The 17,750-nt window shown below is 38.7% G+C and overlaps 1 long non-coding RNA gene across 1 annotated transcript in view; it reads right to left on the bottom strand.

Moving 5' to 3' along the window:
• The window catches only part of LOC117314438 (uncharacterized), a 420,056-nt gene that overhangs the window by 325,371 nt on the left and 76,935 nt on the right, over window positions 1-17,750 (bottom strand). The window lies entirely within an intron of this gene.

Here is a 17,750-nt window from a genome sequence, read left to right as displayed (position 1 = left end):
GAGAGATCTTCAGAGGCTAGAATCAAAATTATTTGGCGACTGGTTGGACACTGGGGGTCAGAGAAAAGAATCAATGACAATATCCAGGCTTCCAGCTTGGATGACTCTGGAGGGGATGGTGGTACCAGCCAACATGTTGACAAGAAACAGGATGTATCCATCAGGCTGCACCTGGACAACCAGGCGGGAATGCTGGTTTGGCAGTCGATAGAGGGCTCCAAAGCTCCGAGACGATGTCAGAACTACAAATGTAAATCTGGAAGTCTATATTATAGGAGACAGTTAGAAGCATTAGGAGTAAAGGCACATAGGAAGAGGAACTGGAAACAGAGACAGTCAATAACAGGGTTCTCCCTGAGAACCTCAACATTAATATACGTGAACAAAGGAAGAGCAACTAAGACAGAGGTTCATACCCTTAGCTCCTAAGGATGTATTTCATTAGGCAGCATACAATAAAATTGTATGCATAAAAATGTATATTTATATGCATGTATGTATATTTGTGAATTCATACACGTAATCAAATTCTCAAAATGGGGTATTTGATTCCCCCCCAAAAATTAAGAGCTGCCCATTAAGAAGATTCAGTCATAACAGGAGACTCAGGAGAGAGTAGTAAGCATCATGGTAGTGAATGAAGTTCAACAATTTTTCCCTCAAAAAATAATGTTAGGAGATAATTAAACTGCAATTCCTCCCATGGAAAAACTTTAGAGCAAGGAGATAACAAAGGAAAAGAAAAAGGGCACAGCATCTTCCTACCATTGCATCCACTTTCTGTCCACCCTATTTCACGTTCATATATAATTAGAAAAGGAAAATGCGATTGCCCAGTGCACACCTGGACTGAGTCTGAGCAAAATGGAAAACTCATGAACACAGGTTGGGTCGCCTTTAAAAATGAAGACAGTATTTTTTAAACTAGAAAATTTTGCAGTTGCTACAAACTGACTAAATTGTACTCACGAACCCCCCAATTCTATACACTATCTAAACTGCCTAAAGGGTTATTAATTTTTTTCCTTCTCTGGACCACCCTAGGGGTCTCTTACTCTCCTTACATAACTCAAACCAGGTCACCTCCTGGCTTTCAGTCGTCAGCTTGTTCTTTTTAACAGAGATCAAAATACAAAGCACATTTTTTTCCTTATATTTTATTTCATCTTCATTTTATTGGTGTAGTTGAACAAGAAAGAAAAAATAATTGGTGTTTAGGATTTTAAGTGGAGAAGCATCTGGAGCAGGACAGGATTCAGGGGTTCAGAAATTCGTGAATCTCCGACCTAGCCATCTGTCTGTCCATCTATAACTCTCTACCCTTCTACTCAGATTACTCCTGAACTATTTCTTTCCTCATAGCACTCCCACTACAATCTAAACTCTATGAGAGAGGTTTTTGTGTATTTTGTTCACTGTTTACTCCTAGCCACTAGAACAGTACTTGGTACATAGTAGATGCTCAATAACATATGTTGAATAAGTAAATGAATAATTTTAGGATGTCATCAGAAGGAAATTTATCCCTAAGAAAAATTACTGCCATGGTAATACCTCATGACCACGGATTTCTTTGAAATTTTGCTTTGCGTTCTTGTCTTGCATGGGAATTTTTATCCCATTCAAATTTTTCTCTTGGATTTTGAGTTGCCACAGCCTAGCCCACTGGGCTGCCCAGGCATAGGCCATGTTACAGGGTTGGAGATGTTGCCCATTTATGGACAACGCAATCTCAAAAGCTTTTTGCACAAGAAGCACAGGCATCCTCCCCCTTTTGATTCAGATGACTCTCTGGCCTATGGGAGCTATCGGCAGGGGTCCACTTCTAGCTGCAACCCAGGTAATGTGGCATAATGATTTCAGCTCCAGTTTTCCAATTGGGAATGAGGTCCAGTTCTCAGCTCTGTTAGCCTGAGAAAGCTTGGACTGCATTCTCCTCTTGTCCTCCTCTTGTTTTTAAGCCTGTATATGTACTTTGTAATTTTTAAAGTATCTTTTTCAACTATTCCTATGTCTGTGGAATAAAGAAGATTATGCAATACATCATCTTGATTGAAAGTCACCATAATTTTTCAAAGCTCAAAAACTTGGGGAAGTAGTGGATTTTCTTTTCTCTTTGAAATTCCTTAATGGAAGATACGTACCTATATTAGCTCCTTTTTAAGACGTAGATTTTTTTTTCAGAAAAACCATAATTAGTGGATTCTTGTAATGGTGAACTTTCTTTGCATTCCTGGAATTAACTGTATTGATCACTACAGTGACAAATACTTATGTAACATGATGTGCCAGCGCTTCACAAAGGTTAACTCATTTAATGATTTTGGTAGGTTGTTTTCAAAGATAGCTGCAACCATTCCTCCCATCCCTATATGTACACATGTACACCACTTACAAGGCAATACTATCATCCTTCCTATTAAGAGGGAGTCTCTTTCTCCACCCCTTGAAACTGGGCCACCTTCTGACTTGCTTTGACCAACCAAATGCAGCAGGACATTGTGTGACTTCCAAATCTAGGCCTCCAGAGGTTTTGCAGTTTCTGTTCTCACCCTCTTGCTGCCCCCTTAAGAGTGAGAAACCGCATGGAGAGAGAGACCCAGCCAACAGCCCGCCAGCACCAACCGCCAGACATGTGATGGAGAGCACCTTGGGCCACCAGCCCCGGTGAGCCACCAGAAGCCTGCAGCCACATGAGTGACCAGAGCCAGACTAGCAAGAGAACTGCCTCGTTGATCCTGGCACAAATGCCAATCCACAGAATTAATAGCTTGTTAGTGACTGTTAATTAACTTTGGGGTGGTATGTTGTGAAATATTAGATAACAGATAGAATTACTTATTATTATTTAAATACTAATATCAATACATTCCATACGTCATTTTTTTTTAATTTTAGGACTATGTTCCTAAATGAAAGTGGCCCAGAGTTTTCTTTCTTGTGGTATACCTTTGTTTAGTTTCATATTACAGTTTAATCGGCGAGCTTATTTCCATCTTCTATGCTATGAAACTGTTTAAATAGCATAGAATTATCTATTCCTTAATGATTTGTTAGAACTTACCCACAAAATTATCTTTGCCTGGTGGCTTCATTCACCATACGTATTTTACTAACTTTTCAAATTATTTTCAGTTTATTCTTTGTCTATCAAGCTATTCATTTTATATATCTAAAAACATGTTCCATTTTTTAGCCTGTTAAAATACTGCAAATATTGATATTTTTAATTTATACAGACAGTTAACAATGATAAGCTATGACATTTCTCTTGTTATCAATTGCCTTACTGCAGACTAAAGGAATTTAAGCAACAGTTAATATTCGAATAACTTCATAGATAATGGGAGCTAATCAAGGTCTGTGCTATGCCATTTTAAAATCTACCAGTAGGTGGAGCTCTAACATTAAATCATATAATCTTTAACAGCATGTACCTCTTTTTGTTCCTTGCACTAATCTCAATTTCCATGTTATAAAAAACAAACTATATTTATCCTAAAATCAAAAATGAAATCAAGGTGACATTTTATAATAATTTTTGGAAGTATACTGTACAAGTAGACATTAAAATGTACTTTTTAGAAAAATAAATACCTACCAAAGAGTCACCTACACGAATAAAAGGAAAACAAATCACCAAAAACTATTCATTACATTTATGTATTTGAAACAAGTTAAATATCTAAAAATAAAAAGGTAGTTAAATAAATTATAATACATTCATATAGTAGAATAACATAAAGACATTAAAAAGTATATATTTGAAGATTTTTTAATGATATGGGAAAATGCTCAAGGAAAAAAATAAAATACAAAATTAATTTTACCTAATTTTAAAAAAAAATTACACATGTGCATGGAAAAAGAACCTGGAAAGATATCAACATGTTGACATTGATTGTCTCTGGATAGTGAGATACAGGTGGTTTTCATCATTTTTTTACACTTCTTTTTATGTCCCAATTCCCTACAAGGAGACTTATTTGCTTTCATAATGAAAAGAAAAAATGTATTTAGAAAGTTATTGGCATTCCTGTTACAGAGTTATATTTCATTAGGAATAAATAAATATCAGATTAAATGATATAGGCAATGACCTTCTTACTTAAAATCCCTGCCCTGGGATGTTTTTTCATGGCACTGTAAAAATTCAAGCTTTAACATCTCCCCATTTCCCCCTTAATTTCAGTTATGCAAGATGAATAAGTTCTGGAGATCTAATGTACGTCAATATGACTATAATTAATCATACTGTACTGTATACTTGAAATTTGCTAAGAATGTAGATCTTAAGTATTCTCGCCACACACACACACACACACAGACACACACACACACAGATGATAGATATGTTCATTAGCTTGATTGTGGTGATTATTTCATAGTGTATACATATATCAACATCAAGTTTTACATCTTAAATACACATAATTTTTATTCGTCATTTATACCTCAATAAAGTTAGAAAAAAATTCAAACTTCAAAAGGGGGGAAAAAAAAAGAGACCAACAGAAGAGACCAAAAGGGTTAGGGTTTAAGAAAAGGTACAGACAGGGGAAACAACCTAAGTATCCGCCAATGGATGAATGAATAAAGAAAATGTGATATACAGACACACACACAACACACACACAAAATGGAATATCATTCAGGCTTAGAAAAGAAGGAAATTCTGCCATTTGCTACAACACAGATGAAACTTGAGGTCATTATTTAAGTAAACTAAGTCAGAAAGAAAAAGACAAACACTGTATAATCTCACTTTTATGTGGAATCTAAAAACAAAAACAAAAAAACTGAACTCATAGAAACAATAGATTGGTGGTTGCCAGTGGTGAGGGTGGGGCGGAAACAGGTGAAGGTGGCCAAAGGTCCCTACCCTTCCAGGTAAACTTCCAGCTCTGAAATGAATGAATTCCTGGGATATAATACATTGGTGACTACAGTTAACAATACTGTATTTTATGTACTTGAAAGTTGCTAAAAGATCTTAAATGTTCTCAACACACACACAAAAAAAAATGGTAACTATGTGAAGTGATGGGTGTAACTACATTGTGGTAATCATTTTGCAACGCATACGTACATCAAATCATTATGTTGCACACCTTAAACTTCCACAATGTTATATATCAATTCTGTCTCAGTAAATCTGGGGAAAAAACAAATTTAAAAGAAAAGGGATGGACATTCTTTACTGTGGCTGGAGGTTCACTAAGGGAAAGGTGCTAAGTAATCCCTCCTTCTTTCCTCCTTTAGTGCAATTCACTTGTCCCTAGAATGCATGAGTGGGTTCATATGTACACACAGCCTTAATGATGGGAGGAGATTCTCCAGGTTCCTCTGGGGGGGTGGGAGGAGGAGGAGCTCTATAACCTGAGCTGCCAGGGCTGTGATTGGCTCCAGAGGGGACCCTAGCACCTCCAGATCACAGAATCTATCTGTGGGCTGCTACAACCTTTCAGCAGCTGGTCAAGCTGGATTGAAAAGATCAAGATGGGGGTATAGCTCAGTGGTAGAGCATCTGACTGCAGATCAAGATTACTGAGGATATTTTTATCACTGACACTTGTGTTAAAAGACATGTTATTATTTACAAGGCCTTGGTCAGAAATCACTGCATTTCTGTTTTATCCTTTGCCACTTTGATGCATACACTCTGATTTCTTTTGAAAGCAGGGATATGCAGATATCCTGGGGCCTGCTCTCTAAGCTGGTGGGGGAAAAATGAGGACATCACAGAGCACACACTAATTCTCAGGAAAGAAGAAAAGCCTGAAAGGATGAGAATGCACAAAGGACAATCACTCCACCTGGCAACTTTTAGTGGGAAGGTGGCCACGGTCATCAACATGTTTCTTCTAGTTTTATATTTTTAGTCACCTAAAGTATAATGGATGTGGAATAAAATTCATTCATTTTTAAGGGTACATTTGATGAGTTCTGACAGATGTATACAGCTGTATAACCACCACCACACACAATCAGGTAATAGAACATTTCCATCATTCCCGAAGAGTTTCCTCATGACACTTGGCAGTCCCCTTCCCCTGTACTTTACATTTCAGATGGATACAATGACAATATGTCCCAAACAAGAAGCTGTGACCATGGTTGACAGGTACAAAGGTACTCATAGGAATAATATGGTATTTGAACTTAAGACTGCCCCAAAAAACCTGGGCCACCAGTTTCCATATGGATGGAGACGAAGTGATTTCAAGTTTTGGAAAAGTAGAGACAAAGGAAACAGCAGAAGACAGTGAAAAATTGGACAATATAGAGGAGATGGGAACAGAGAGGAAACGTGAATAAAAAAGAGATTGGAAATGATGGTGGTAAGAACAAGAGAAGAGTAGACCAGAACACAAGTATGTATTTTTAATTGCTTATTTCTATACTTTCTAAAATACTGAGGTTGGTAAGGGGGAAACCATTGAAGATAGAATGAAAAACTCTATTAGGGGTTAGAAGGAAGAAAAATGTAGGGGGAATCCAGAATTTCTCAGTTGTTTTCATTTAAACCCCGAGCTAGTCTATTTCCCAGGCACGTCTAGCCGGGCCACGTTTTGAAATAGTCACCATTTACCTTGCAGCCCTGAAGCCAGTGGTTCTCATTCTTTGCTGTGTAAGTGTGTGTCCCTGGTAAACTTTCAAATACCAGGGTTTTAATCAGCACACTCAAGAGGACAGATCTGCCCCCGCTGTGTTGACTGCAGGCTCCGTGGACCCACAGCAGGTGGAGGGAATTGTTTGAGTATGACAGTCCAGACCCCAGGAGTTCTTTCTTTAGCACCTGCATGGCTCAAAGTGCACGTTCCACCTCCAACTCAGGGCGAACGGCAGGCTGCTGCAGCTACTCAGCTCTGCCTTCGTCTGGGAAGCAGCAACATAAATTGCAACCGAAATTAATTTTGCAAACTGACCAACATTTGTTCCCTTGCCTGTAAAGGGTCTGCGGTACAAGAGGGTCCCTCGGCAGGCTGAGTGACTCCCCACTTCTGTTGATGCCATTCTCCCCACGTTGGCCATCTCACTTCTCTCACTTTGGCATGAAATTTCTAGGCCGCACAAGATCCCTGGGGCAGTGTTCCACCTCCACGCTTTCCTTGCCCTGGACTTTCCTGATTCCATTCGTCAGCCTGACTCACATCCCATTCCTGGCCCGGCTCTTACGCTAGAAAATCAGGCAGCTAATGGGTATTAAGGTGTTTTCGGCTGGAGTAGTGGATTTTCCTACCAGGTGACATGTTTGCATTTGAACAGGGACTCTTTTGAGTGCCTGAGATTCTCTTAAAGCAGTGGTGCTCGCCCAGGGTGATTTTCCTGCTGGGGGATATTTAACAATGTGTGGAGATAGGATTGTTCACAGCTGGTGGGATGGGGACCTGCTGCTGGCATCCAGCAGGTAGAGGCCAAGGGTGCTGCTAAACACCTCACGGTGCACAGAACAGTCCCCACAACAAAGAAGGATCCAGCCCAGGTTGTCTGTCATGAGGAGACCGAGAAACCCTGCCTTGAAGGAACGGCTCCACCAGTGGAGATAGAAGACTGTGTCAGGCGGGCAAAAGGAGGTATTATGAGACAGTTGAGGTTTGTGGCATCCTCCAGCTCACACTTATCTAGGCCTATTGTAACTCCCGGCAATAAGGGCACAGCCTAGACTCTGCCATGGTCGCTTTTTAGTAAGGTTCCTTAAAAAACTAAAAATAGAATTACCATATGACCCAGCAATCCCACTACTGGGCACATACCCTGAGAAAACCATAATTTAAAAAGAGTCATGTACCAACATGTTCATTGCAGCTCTATTTACAATAGCCAGGACATGGAAGCAACCTAGGTGTCCATCAACAGATGAATGGATAAACAAGATGTGGCACGTATATACAATGGAACATTACTCAGCCATAAAAAGAAATGAAATTTGAGTTATTTGTAGTGAGGTGGATGGACCTAGAGTCTGTCATACAGAGTGAAGTAAGTCAGAAAGAGAAAAACAAACACCGTAGCTAACACATATATATGGAATCTAAGGAAAAAAAAAGGTCATGAAGAACCTAGGGGTAAGACGGGGAAGAAAGACACAGACCTACTAGAGCATGGACTTGAGGATATGGGGAGGGAGAGGGGTAGGCTGTGACGAGGTAAGAGAGTGGCATGGACATATATACACTACCAAGCGTAAAGTGGATAGCTAGTGGGAAGCAGCCACGTAGCACGGGGAGATCAGCTCGGTGCTTTGTGACCACCTAGATGGGTGGGATAGGGAGGGTGGAAGGGAGGGAGACGCAGGAGGGAAGAAATATGGGAACATGTGTATATGTATAACTGATTCACTTTGTTATAAAGCAGAAACTAACACACCATTGTAAAGCAATTATACTCCAATAAAGATGTTAAAAAAAAAGAAAAAGAAAAAGCAGCCTTCAAGTTACCTGAGAGCATACCTTCCAGTCCCACCCTCTCACCGAACACAGGAGTTTCCCCAGACATTAACAGTATCACGACACAGCTGCTTCTCAAAATGCTTCTCCTCAGAAACACAGCAACACAAACCCATGTCCAGCTCACGTTTGGACACAGGATGGACGCTCCCTATTAATCGGGTTCTTTTTCTGAGTTGCTGTTTTTCTGAGCATGTGATTCAATTCACACTAAACCCATCTGCGTCACAAGGAATATTGTGAAGTGTTTCTATTCAACAAACAGAAAAGGCATAATATTCCAATATCCTTAATAGATTTGGCCTTAAAGCTGGAAAATGATGTATTTTGCAAATATATTCCCACTAAAACTGAGGCCCGTTAAGTCATTTCTTGACCCAGACCTGATGAGGCACATTTACACTTCAAACCTGTGGTGAAAAACCCACAGAGCCATTTGATGTTTACATGAAAACGGACTTCAAAGCCTACCCTGCGTTCCTGTTCATTCTACGGGTGCAGCTTTCCAGCAGAACGTGATTATACCCCTGATTACTTATGCCTATTGTCATGGCAGTTTCATCTAAAGCTCTTTTAGAATTTAATAATTGCCTTTTGTTAACCAGGATAATAGTGCAGAGGGCTTGCAGCACACGTGAAACAACCGTGCACAATACCCGCAAGTAAGTGGCCGGGGTGATCGAAAAACAGACGAAATCCACTGGACTTTTGTTATGAAATAAACTCTGAACGGAAGAATAAAATATCATCAATGGCTGAATGTGTATTGTTACTTTGAAGCTTTTCCCAGCTACCACCATCATCAGATCAGAGTGAGTGGAAGCTAACACCCACTACTTTAAATAATTATTGGATTATTTTTTCTCATTATTTATCATTCAGCCTGTTGTGAACACCACCTCACTTGATGTTATAATTAGTTCTCTGAGAAACCTTTTGCAAAATAAATGGTTCCACTTTTGTAGTAATAGAGGTATGAAAATGGGGTACGGAAGGCAGGGGAAACAATGTGGTCTCCATTTCATGTGCCAGGAAATGAAGCTGTGTTTGAACACTGATCATGGACTCAGTAAATCATGTTTCTCACATCTGTTTGGAAATTATGAAATTCATCATATATACATGCACAGAACATTATCACCAGAGATGTTTACTACCATTTTAGATTTAGATTGCCATTAAGGATTCAATTATAAATATCACAAATGCTAATTGAGATGAGCACATACAAGCAAATAAACCTACCTCCTCGTGGTCACGATAGATCGATTTTTGAGAAAACTATTTCTGAAGGAGAGATGGGGAAGAAAACCAAGTCACCAGTTACCAATGTTACTGGATAAAATATTAACACTAGGAGAGGCTCTAGAAACTATATTTTAGCAGCTCATTTAACCTAAACCCCAGAGAGAGTAAGCCATTTTCTTAATGTCACACAGCTAGTTAGGAGCAGAAATTTGTTTCCAAACACTAAAGAGGGATAAGTTGAACTTCTAGCAAATTGGTGTTAAAGAACTTTGAACACTTCAAGGACAAAGATCACAAAGACATACAAGACAAACTCAAATTTATCAGTTTTTCATTTCCCCAAGTTGAGTGTTCTTACTGCTTCAAATTCTTTTCAGATCTTCAAACTCCATTCATCGTATCTGCCCCCATTTTGATCCTGTCACTTCCCTAATGGCTCTGCATCACTTAGAGATAATGAAGGGTTAACTGCTTAACTTGGCTTTCAAAGGCGCCTTCCATCTGGCCCTGACGTGGTCCTTCTCACTGAGCATCACTACTCCACCCAGTAAAATCCTCTGACGGTTCCAGGATACACTATACATATTTTGAAATGAGCACCTCTGCTACTGCAATATCACCTGCACAGAATGCTTGGCCCTCACCTCTCTGCCTATCTCAAGGACAGGTGCCAATGCATGCTCGTACCTGTCCATCTCCCCTATCCCACCCAGAGGACATCACTAGTTCCCCACAGCACTCTCCCCACTGAGACCAGGCTCACCCCAGAATGTGTCTCAACAAAGACTTCCAGATTGCCATACTGGTGGAAGCCAATTTGTCATTCCTTGTGGGGTTCTCCCTGGTCTTCCACATCCATCCAGCTCAAGTCCCCTGCCCCCTATTCAGTTTCTCTGAAACTCTCTCCTTCCTCTGAATTCCTATTGTGTGCAACTCTTGTTTCACTTAAGTTACTGCCTATCTTCTTGGTCATAACATTCCTGAAAACAAGGATCATTTAATTCCATTTTTCAGTAACTACGATGTTACATACACATGATAACGATTCAATAAAAACTACACCATCAGCCATGTGTGATGCACAATATATGTGCTTTTGTGTATTCTGAATATTGAAATAATTGTCTGGACTGGTTAATATTGAGGTAGAATGCTGGTTAGAAAAAAATGTTAATGTTTATTTGCTATTAGAAACAAAGGAAGATTATCTTCAACTAATTATACATGCATGATACCCATGTGCATTATTTTCTTTGTCCTTAGTGACCATGTAATCAGTATGGTCTTCAAGTACAAAAGTTGGGTGGAGACAGAGTAACTTGCTGTACACCACTATAATTTTATTATCTTAGTTCTCTAGCCCCCATTTCTACCTCATAACAGAAAAACACATACTGGCCAATTCAAAGTAACCCAATCTCTTCCCATTTAAACTTGGCCTCTAAAGTTTTTACTACTCCCACCCAGCCCCTGGCTCCTTCTCTTTCTTTTCTCCTTGTTGGCATCTGGGTAGTGGAGTGGCTTCCATGACATTACCATACGGGGGGCTGAGGGAAGGATGTCCAGTTCTATGCCAACCTCTGTTTTATCTGACCTCCACTGACTGTCTTAATTAGCTTTGGACCACAGCATCTTTGTTCATTGCATCTTTAATAATGTCCTCAATCCTGACACAACCTTCAGGCATCAGTCCACACAGTCTTCATCCAACTCCTTCCAACCACACAGCTCCCCACTAGGGAGTATCGACTCTCTCAGCCATTCCCACAGCAGTCTTTGGGGTGGAAGGAGATGGCAGATCACTTAGCTGCTTTCCCCACACACTAGTATTTGAGGGACTGGAATTTGAGGTCCTCTGGCCTATTTGTCTATACATGTTTCCAGCCATTGCTACTGTTTTCTCTCCAATTTTTGAGCCTTTTGTCTTTTTATTCTCCTTATCAGGAGACATACTCAACTTCATCATCCAACCTGCCTGGTGAAATTTTTATATCTATATAATATTTTTAACTGATGGGAACTCTTTCTTATCCTCTGAATCTTCCTTTTCTTCCATTCAAAGTACATGGATTTTATTTTTTATTTTTATTTTATATTGGAGTGTAGTTGATTAACAATATTGTGTTAGTTTCAGGTGTACAGCAAAGTGATTCAGTTATACATATACATGTATCTATTCTTTTTCAAAGTCTTTTCCTATTCAGGTTATTACAGAGTATTGAGCAGAGTTCCCTGTGCTATACAGTAGGTCCTTGTTGGTTATCTATTTTAAATATAGCTGTGTGTACATGTTAATCCCAAACTCCCAATATATCCCTCCCCACCACCCTTCCCCCTTGGTAACCATAAGTTCGTTCTCTAAGTCAGTGAATCTGTTTCTGTTTTGTAAATAAGTTCATTTGTATTATATTTTTCGTGAATCTTCCTTTTTTTATTGCACCTTGTTCTGTTTCAGTGATGAAATACTATCTCTCTGATAATATTAATTATAATTTGTTTTTAAGTTTTCTTCTGTCCTCTGCACTATCTCTTTCTCCTCAGAGTTTCCTTTTCCTTTTTTCATGCTTTGTCACTGTCATATATGTTAGAGGCATTCTTCAAATGACTCTGATTCTTGGATATCCATATTTAAGAGAGAGAGAATTTAAAACTAAATTAAAAGCCCATGTCTGGAGACAAGCGTCATTGAAATTTCCGGATATTCCACTGGAGATTCTCAATATATTATGGTTATCCTCCCTGTCTCTTTGTATTTGTGGGTTTATGCCCTTTTATTCATTAATGTCATGAAGGTAGGGAGAGAAGATGTGGTCAGGAAGGAATGGAGATAAATTCGGGTGTTCAATACATCAGATTTTCCCTGGCTTGTGTTAACATAAAATTAAATGGAGACGAGGCTTGATGATCCCCAAGCAGACAAAACCAGTAAAGCTACATAAACGAATCTTAATCCAGCTTATTTCGTGAACATAAGTAAAACTTATTTTGTATTCATGCCTCTGATAATCATAAGCAAAACTTAAGTCATCTTCCTAAAATTGTATAATTACTTTTAACTGATCCTCTGTCATCTGGAAACACTCATTGTAATAAACAATCATTGTAAAGGTTAAACGACCTCTTCATTTTCACTTTATAAGCCATCCTGTAACACCATGCCTCTGAGCTTCATAACAGTTTCAGGTTTGAAGTCTCTCTGCTCACAAACAGCTTCTTTCTCACTCAATAAAATATTTATATCAAGTCAAGCTCTCTGAATTTTCCTTTGACACTGGAAATATCCTGGGTGGTCAAGTAACATTCCCCATGACTGGAAGTTCCTCTTGTTCCTCCATCCTCCAAGCTGTGGAGTCAGAGTTCTTGTCCTTTGGTATCTAATATCTAGTCACAACACAACCCCTTCCATTCATAAGAAGTTAAAAAAAAACCTTCCCACTCATGCACTCACTGAAGAAATTCACCTCTTTTGAGTCCAATAGAATTTGCTCAATTTGAAGATTAAATTTCCAGCATTCTAAAGACCTCTTCTCTCTCAAGGACCTGACTTTTGTACAGCAATAGTACACTGGCTCTCCATCTGTTATTTCTTCTGTGGGCATTTCAATGCTTTTTTGGAACTCAGACAGAGCTAGAAAATACTGTTTAGCTCTGGGTTGAATCCACCCTCCATCTAGGACAACAAATGCTACTTTAATGATGGGTGGAAAGTCTCTGTTCATGAAAACATGCAAAAAAAAAGGAAAGCCAGAGTTAAAATTTCCAAATTGTATTCCATTAAAAATAAATGCCATTGAAAGTTTGTAAATCAATCATATATAAAACTAGAAAGAAGGTTAAAAGACAAAATTAGTAAAATCATCTATCTTCACAATAAGAAGTTAAGGTATACACAAAACAAAAAGATATAAAATATTACATCAAAGCAGTAAATATGGGGAGAAGGGAGTAAAAATGCAGAGTTATAAAAATGCATGTGAACTTATGAGATCAGCAACATAAAATAATTATGTATACATATTGCTATATATAAACCTCATTGTAACTACAAACTAGAAATCTATAATAGATACACACACCAAGAAAATCAACAAGGACTCATTAGCCTTAAATGACACATTAAACAAGATGGACTTAACAGATTTATATAGAACATTCCATCCAAAGAATGCACATTCTTTTCAAGTGCACATGGGACATTCTCCAGGATAGACCATATGCTAGGCCACAAAACAAGTCTCAGTAAATGTAAGAAAACTAAAATCATATCAACCATCTTTTCCTACCACAATGCTACAAGACTAGAAATCAATGACAAGAAAAAAATGGCAAAAAAACCCCACACAAACATATGGAGGCTAAACAATACGCTACTAAACAATGAATCACTGAAGAAATCAAAAAAATACCTGGAGACAAATGAAAATAAAAACACAATGATCCAAAAATCTATGGGACGCAGCAAAAGCAGTTCTAAGAGGGATGTTTATAGCAATACAAGTCTACCTCAGGAAACAAACCAAAAAAAAAAAAAAAACTCAAGTAAACAACTTAACCTTTCATCTAAAGGAACTAGAAAAAGAAGAACAAACAAAACCCCAAAGTTAGTACAGAAAGATTTCAGATCAGAGTATAAATAAATGAAGTAGAGACTAATAATAGTACGGACACAGAAACAGACACATAGATAAATGAAACAGAATAGAGAGCCCAGAAATGAACTCACACTTTTATGGGCAATTAATCTATGACAAAGGAGGCAAGAATATATAATGGGGAAAAGACAGTCTCTTCAATAAGTGGTGCTAGGAAAACTGTATAGCTACTTGCAAATGAATCAACTGGACTACTCTCTCACACATGCCCCAAAATAAATTCAAGGGGACAAGGGGAAGATGGCAGAAGAGTAAGACGTGGAGATCACCTTCCTCCCCACAGATACACCAGAAATACATCTACACGTGGAACAACTCCTACAGAAAACCTACTGAACACTGGCAGAAGACCTCAGACCTCCCAAAAGGCAAGGAAGTCCCAAAATAAATTCAAAATGCATTAAAGACTTAAATGTAAGACCTGAAACCATAAAAATTCTAGAAAAAAACACAGTACGTTATTTGATATTGGTCTTAGTAATACTTTTTTGGATATGTCTCCTCTGGCAAGAAAAACAAAAGCAAAAATAAACAAATGGGATTACATCAAACTAAAAAGCTTTTGCACAGCAAAGGAAACTCTCAACAAAATGAAAGGCTGCCTACTGAATTGAAAAAGATATTTTATTTTTAAATGACATATCGGATAAGGGGTTAATATCCAAAATATACAACAAACTCACACAACTCAACATCAAAAAAGCAAACAACCCAATTTAAAAATGGGCAAAGAATCTGAATAGATATTTTTCCAAAGAAGACATACAGATGGCCAAAAGGCACATGAAAAGATGCTCAGCATCACTAATCATCAGGGAAATGCAAATCAAAACCACAATGAGATATCACCTCACACCTGTCAGAATGGTTATTATCAAAAAGACAGCAAATAACAAGTGTTGGTGAGAATGTGGAAAAAAGGGAACCCTCGCGCACTGTTGGTGGGAATGTAAACTGGTACAGCCACTATGGAGAACAGTATGGAAATTCCTCAAAAAATTTAAAATAGAACTACCATACAATCCAACAATTCTACTCCTGGGTATTTATCCAAAGAAAATGCAAACACTATTTTGAAAAGATATATGCACCCATATGTCCACTGCAGCATGATTTACAATAGGCAAGATATGGAAACAACCCATATCTTGTGCCCATAAGTATATGAATGGATAAAGAAGATACAGTATATATACACAATGGAATATTAGTCGTAAAAAAAGAATGAAGTCTTGCCATTTGTGACAACATGGATGGACTTGGAGGGTATTATGCTAAGTGAAATAATACGAATACTGTATGATTTCACTTATATGTTAAATCTAAAAAAAATGAACAAGCATACATAAAAGGAACAGAGTTCCTGAAGGGCTTGTTAGCATTGCAAAGTTACAATCTTGAAAGGAGATAGGCAAGATCACCCCCAGGAGGACAGCCTGACACATAGCACAGAGCCTGCAGAAAATTTAGTCACCACCTGGGTGCCAGGTTCAGGGAACAGATATGTTATAGGATGCCTGCCACTACCCCATTACCCCTGCCACCCTTTTCCTCAGGTGACGTAGCCCGAAGACAGCACTGCAATCAGTACACAGGCGAGGACTGACACATGGGTCCATACATGTCCAAGAGTTGGCAGTGGACAACAGTGGGCTATCAGTAGTCCAGAGGGCAGTGGGCTATCAGTGGGCAGTGGGCTATCAGTAGTCCAGAGTCTTGAAGTCCTTCCATGCCCACTGAGCACTACCTTGTGAAAGAAATACCGTACCAGCCAGAGGAAGATGGGAAATTAGTTCCCACTAGCCAGGCCTCCTTCCTGGAAGAAGGCCCAACCCCAGGGCCTGGAGATGACCCTATAGATGCAAGTCCCAGAGCTCCTCTGGTCACCTCATATGTAGATGGTGTAGGGAGAAGGAGTAAAGGGTTAAAAAGTGTCCTGAAGGAAGAAATGGGACAGAGCCCATGTGAGAGTCACCTGGAAGGGGACTTAGAAAATTTCCAGGAATGCACACCAAAGCAGCAGGCCTTCTGAGACCAACGGCCAAGGGCAGGGACTCCACCTCCTCACTTAGAGAAAAACTTGAGTCTTTCTGATGAATATGAAGCTCTTCTCAAAGAGCTATGACTTATTTTCATGATATCCCATTTAGGGATCAGGGACAATATCTCATCTACTAATATCTGGGCTCTTAAAAAACATGTTTTTTGGGCTTCCCTCGTGGCGCAGTGGTTGAGAGTCTGCCTGCCGATGCAGGGGACACGGGTTCGTGCCCCGGTCCGGGAAGATCCCACATGCCGCGGAGCGGCTGGGCCCGTGAGCCATGGCCGCTGAGCCTGCGCGTCCGGAGCCTGTGCTCTGCAACGGGAGAGGCCACAATGATGAGAGGCCAGCGTACCGCAAAAAAAAAAAAAAAAAAAAAACATGTTTTTTTTCTCCTATGAAAATCCCTTCCTTTTTAAAATTTTTGGGTGGAATTAATTATCCCATTAAAACTAATATTGAAAAAAATATTACTGAGGTTACCATGTAGCCAGAGGGATGAATTGAAATCTTAGCTGTTCCATACAGGATATATAGCTTTGGGGAGTTCAATTCACTTCACTGAGTCTATTTCCTCATCTGTAAAATGGGGATAATTGCCTCCATAGACTCATGAGGATTAAATAAATGCCCACAAAAGCACTTTACACAGCCCCTGCCACATAAGGATTCAATAACTGTCTGGTTCTGTTTCCTCTTCTTTTATAGAAGAGGGATTTTTAACGAAAAAAACAATATAAAGCCAAAATTAGTATTCATGTCACATCCAATTCTGTCCCTAGCATGTGTCCCCATTTGCTTTTCCATGTGTTGGTTCCTCACAATACTAATTAGGTCACATCAAACGTGCCATAATTGACCATGGCACTTGTGCAGGTTTACATTTTCACACACAAAAACTGAAAATAAATTAATAACCAGCAATTTTGACAATTATGGTCAATTAAATTGTCAACATAACATTTGACATATATACTTTGTTTAAAAATAAAAAACTGTCTATTAAAATGCAGATTAGCAACCAACGACGAAGCTCTCATTCTTTTCATATGAAAATGGAACTAAAGATAAAAAGCATATATGCAACTGTGACATTATCTAAACTTTTTGCTTTGTTATTTATTTTATTAAGCAACATAAAATTAGAAAGAACCTGAACATTAAGTAGTAGGAGTATGTTTATGTATATTATGGCACAGCCATTCTGTTGCATTACTAGCATTAATTACACCTTATAAAGAGTAGGAAGTAACCTAGAAATATTAGGTTTTATATTTTTTTTACTGAAAAAGAAACCAGAAACCATATTTTTTATTGAAAAAGAAAAATATAAAAGTGTATATTTGCTTTCCTTTCCAT

This window comes from Tursiops truncatus, chromosome 12 (assembly GCF_011762595.2).
Source record: "Tursiops truncatus isolate mTurTru1 chromosome 12, mTurTru1.mat.Y, whole genome shotgun sequence".
NCBI classification, from domain to species: Eukaryota; Metazoa; Chordata; class Mammalia; order Artiodactyla; family Delphinidae; genus Tursiops; species Tursiops truncatus.
The sequence above is the reverse complement of the archived record's forward strand: the minus strand, read 5'-3'. Positions and strand labels throughout refer to the sequence as shown.